Raw genomic sequence first — 5,482 nt, forward strand, 5'->3', positions numbered from 1 at the left:
GTATTTGGGGTATATGCAAAGATGCACATTTTTGGCCGGGCACAGTGGCTCGCATCTATAATCCCAGCACTTTGGGAGGCTGAGGTGGGTGGATCACCTGAGGTCAGGAGTTCAAGACCAGCCTGGCCAACATAGTGAAACCCCATCTCTAATAAAAATACAAAAATTAGCCCAGCATGGTGGCGCATGCCTGTAATCCCAGCAACTTGGGAGGCTGAGGCAGGAGAACACAAGAACCCAGGAGGCAGATGTTGCAGTGAGCCGAGATCACACCATTGCACTTCAGCTGGGGTGACAGAGTGAGACTCCATCTCAAAAACAAAACAAAACAGAACAAAAATGTGTTTGTGGAACTGCTCCATGAACAAAGCTCCAATTGGGTCCCCAGTCTCCATTCCCACTTCTGACCCACACTCTGCATCATACCTGCTGGTTCTGAGTTCAAAGCCTCCCGTGAGCTTTATCAGGTGGGTCAATTAGAAGCAGGAGTTGCAAAATGCAATTTATTTTATCTGCCCTTTATTCTGAGGGTACACCCAATATGCCCCAGACCAACATAACCCTAAACTTTTGACACGGCACGTCCCTAAACCAGTGTAGGGTTTATCTCCCAGTCTCTGGAGCACATCCAGTTGCTAGCCTCTTCTTGTTATCAGGTCCAATTCGCATGATGTCATAAACGCGGGGGACTACCTTTATGTTCTGGGCAATGGCTGGACGATTCAGGTTTCTTAGAATACTATGAGAAGAAGAAAATTAACACAGTCCTGGAACAAGACTATCAAAGTATACTGTTGTCCATGCCGAGTGAATGTACCTGCCTCTGTTCCTCCTTCCTGATGGTGGTGGAAAGCGTGCTTTTGCCAGATCAACAGTCACACACAACACACCAGGTTATGTTCATCTATTCTAGTAAACCTGTCACTGTTGGCACAGAAGCTGGAAATTTGGCTATTGCTTTAATATGGTGGTGAGTTTGTTGCTGTTTTGTTTTGGAGACAGGGTCTCACTCTGTTGCCCAAGCTGGAGTGCAGTGACACAATCATAGCTAACCGCAGGCTCCACCTCCTGAGCTTCAGTGATCCTCTTACCTCAGCCTCCTGAGTAGCTGACAGTACAGTCGTGCAACATTGCACTGGCTAATTTTTTTAAAACACTTTTCTGTAAAGAAAGGATCTTGCTCTGTTGCCCAGGCTAGTCTCAATCTCCTGGGCTCAAGTGATCCTCCTGCCTTAGCTTCCCAAAGTGCTGGGATTATAGGTGTGAGCCACCACGCCCAGCCTCTTGGTTTAGTTTTCACTAGCCCATTGACCTTGGTAAATTAAAGGCAGATCTGGTGGGACCACAGCCTTGTTTTCTTTGTCTTGGAGGGTGGCACTGATCTCTGTGTTCCTGGCAGAATGTGACATTGTTTGAGATTTACTATCTTGGCCACAGCAGAGGGACAGCCTTGAAGGCTTCCACTTGGCCTTCCCCAGTCTGATCACTTTTACTGCACAGACCAGAGAGTCAGTATTCATATGCACCAGTTGCTAAGTGTATCCACTTCTATCATTTCTAAAAATCGGGGCAAGAACCACTGGGCCGCCTCTCTTATCTCTAGGATCTTGATTTTGCCTCCGGTTTTAATCAGGACTTGCTGCCTGGTCCAAGTGCTCAGCTTGTCTCAGACCACCCAGTGACTCCACCTGCCCTCTTCCCTTCTGGAATTCTCTCAGCCCCGTTGCTCCTGTGGAGTTCAGTTATGTAATGGCATCTCCTCCCGTGAGTCTGGCCTACAGAGACAGTCACTGCTGAGCCTCTCCATAATGCAAATGCCCCATCACCAGCATAGTTCTCATTTCCCTGGTAATTGGAGTATCCTCCAGGGCATCCCAAGGATAATACTCATTAAATACTAATTTAATTTAGTATGCTAAAGTGAAACTAGCATATTTTACCTGAAAACACAATCAAATAATTTCATGTGAGTCTTTTTAAAAACAACCTTGCTTTTTTATAGCAATTTTAGGCTCCCAGCAAAATTGAGCAGGAAGTACAGAGATTTCCCACATGCCTCCTACCCTCACACAGGCACAGCCTCCCCCATTATCAACATCCCCAACCAGAGTGGGACATCTGTTACAACTGGCGAATCCATATTGATACCTGTGACCATTTGAAGTCCAAGTTTGCGTTGGGGCTCACTCTTAGTGTTGCATATTCTATGGGTTTGGACAAATGGATGATGAGAGCATCCTATAGAGTAGGTTCACTGCCCTGAAGATCCTCTGTGCTTCCTTGAGCCTTTTGATCCCTTCTTCCACACCCTGCCACGATGTCTTTACATCATTGAGTGTGGGGTTTTGTTGCTTCCAAGCTTCTCAGGGCCATCCCAGCAGTGCACTAGGACCACTCTCCCAGCTTTGCAGGTGGTGAGTCCTCCTACATTGCATGGATGAGTACCTCTATGTTGAAAAACCCTTCCTGGCTCAGCACTATAGTCCACTGCCCTGGGATCCACTCTCACACACACTCTTCTAACTGGTTCATGCCAGTGTATATTAGTTCTCCTGTTCCCTTAGCAGCGTGTTCCTAGGTGGGTCAGGCCAACACTCAACCTTAGTTATGGGTCAGAAACAGAAATGAGGGCAGATTCCTCAAGTTGATCCTTAGGGGGCAGCAATGTCTGGTGAGGCATCTGCTTCATTGGAGACCTCAGCATCCTCTTCAACAGGGGAGCTGTTACCTTCTAACAAGTGCACCTGGCTGCTCTGCAGTGGGAGGCTCACGGGCTCAGGTGAATTGTCAAATGTTCCGTCCTCAGGTTCCTACTTTTTCCTGCAGGGGCCTGACTTGTTAAGGCTAAGGGTTGAGTTTTCACTGAAGTTTCACTTTTAAACTTGGGTCTGGGCCTGTGTATTAGCCCATTCTTATGCTGCTGAAAGAGACATACCCGAGACTGGATAATTTATAAATGAAAGAGGTTTAATGGACTCACAGTTCCACATGGCTGGGGAGGCCTCACAATCATGGTGGAAGCAAATGAGGAGCGAAGTCACGTCTTAAATGGCGGCAGGCAAGAGAGCTTGTGCAGGGGAACTCCCCTTTATAAAACCATCAGATCTCATGAGACTTATTCACTGTCACAAGAACAGTATGGAAACCCTCCCCCCATTATTCAATTACCTCCCACTGGGTCCCTCCTGGTGGGAATTATGGGAGCTACAATTCAAATGAGATTTGGATGAGAACACAGGCAAACCATATCAGCCTGATCTACAGCACATGTTTTTCTCCAGATAAAGGAAATGGGGATCCTTTCAAAAGCTGCTAAGGAGGATACCAGATGCCCACCAAAGGCATGGTCTAAAATGTTCACAGCACACTATGCATCATGGCCCCGAACTTGAAACTAGCTGAATGCCCATAAATAGCACATTTGAAAAAAATCACAAAAACAACAAGAAAAGTGTTTCAAATCGTGCACTTTAAATACATGCAGTTTATTTTATCCCAGTTATACCTTAATAAAACTGGGAAGGAAGGAAAGAAGGAAGGAGAGAAGGAAGGAAGGAAGGGGAAGGAAGGAAGAAGGAAGGAAGGAAGGAAGGAAGGAAGGAAGGAAGGAAGGAAGGAAAGAAAGAAGCAAGGAAGGAAGGAAGGAAGGAAGGAAGGAAGTCTGTGCTCCCTGAAGTCCTGCCGCCTCCCATGAGTTCTTGGCTCTAGGCAGAAGCACCAGGGCTCACTGAGACACTAAGATCCTGAGAGAAGGTGCAGCCTCAGACATAAAGAGAAGGCCAGGATCACGCCTGTAATCCCAGCACTTTGGGAGGCCGAGGCAGGCAGACCACTTGAGTCCAGGAGTTCAAGACCAGCCTGGCCAACATGGCAAAACCCCGTCTCTACTAAACATACAAAAATTAGCCTTGTGTGGTGGCACACACCTGTAGTCCCAGCTACTCGGGAGACTGAGGCAGGAGAATCGCTTGAACCCAGGAGGCGGAGATTACAGTGAGCTGAGATCACGCCACTGCACTCCAGACTGGGTGATGGAGCAAGACTCTGTCTCAAAAATAAACAAACAAACAAACAAACATAAACAGAGACTGCTCAGGGGCCTCCTTCAGCACTTCCTCCCCAAGAACTGACTCCCCACGCCCTCCTCTGCTCCCACTGGCAAAGCCTTCTGTTCCTCTGCCTCTAATCCCCCACCCCTGCAAAGCCCTTTGCAGGTGAAGATATGATGGGCTTTGTCTTAGGAAGTCTAAACTGACAGGGGGTTGAGTGGGGAATGCAGCAGGGAGTCGGGAAGCCCCAGGGCTGTGAACCAGGCACAGTGACAGACCAATTTTAGAGTGAAGAGGACATGGAATTTAATTCTGAGCACATCTGAGCTGTTAACAAGGTGGCTGTCTCTATGAAACAACCATTAGGCACTGGAAGTGACAGCCAAGCACTGAGGCAGGAAATCAGGTGACAAACTGCTTTTGACAGTCTTGCACATAGAGGTGACTTTAGAGTGCAGGTGAGGACACTCCCTGGAGAGAAGGGCACCAGAGGAGAGCACAGGGACAGGCTCCTGGAGATGCAGGGTGGCAGGGTCAGGAATGGATTAGGCAGTGAGAGCAAGGAAGGGCTTCAGCAAAGAAGAAAGAGGAGAGGAAGAGGGAGCAGGTGACAGAGGAGGGAGGCGACCATCTGAAGGAGGATGGGAGAGTCTGGGAAAGTCACTTTGGGGATCAATAGAGTAAGTAGTTTTGGTGCAGTGAGACTGGCCAACAACCAACCACAGGGAAAATGTGCGGAGATAGGGAGGAAGAAACCAGGGCAAAGTGGGGCTAGAGAAGAAAGGCAACTTCCCCTTCCCCAACTCCCTACTGGGAGCCTCCAATTTGGAGTGACTTGGGACCCCAGAGGAAGCTTTCCGAGGCAGGAGCACTGAGTCAGGCTCCAGAAGAGACAACAGCCCAGTGGTTTGAGATGACCTGCTGTGGGGCTGCCTGGAAAGAGCCTGGGGTTGCCTGGAAAGAGCCTGGGGCACGGGCTGTTTCTCCAGCGAGGCTGGGTGGGAGCGTTGTGCTGTGTTCTTCCCAAAGTGCAAAGCCAGAGCACCTCCATCAATCCCTTCCGTCCACGCTCTGAGACAAAGCCAGGGCGCCTCCATCAATCCCTTCCCTCCACGCTCTGAGGCAAAGCCAGCGCGCCTCCATCAATCCCTTCCGTCCACGCTCTGAGCCTCACTGTACTCTCTTCCCTGTGTTGCTGGAAGATGCTCCTAAATCACAGACAGCTGCAGACGGAGCCCAGGCCAGGCCTGGACTCTTTGCTTCCCCAGTTCATTGAAGACGTATCGTAACACCACACACAATCCCAAAGGACAGCACCACGTTTCTCTTAATTCATGAATTTAGGAAGTAACTAAAGAAAAAAAAAAAAGGAAGCAGTTGAGAAAACAACAACAACAAAAAAAATGATTTAGACAAATAGATAGCAGTTTGCC

Source organism: Macaca fascicularis, chromosome 16 (assembly GCF_037993035.2).
Source record: "Macaca fascicularis isolate 582-1 chromosome 16, T2T-MFA8v1.1".
NCBI lineage: Eukaryota > Metazoa > Chordata > Mammalia > Primates > Cercopithecidae > Macaca > Macaca fascicularis.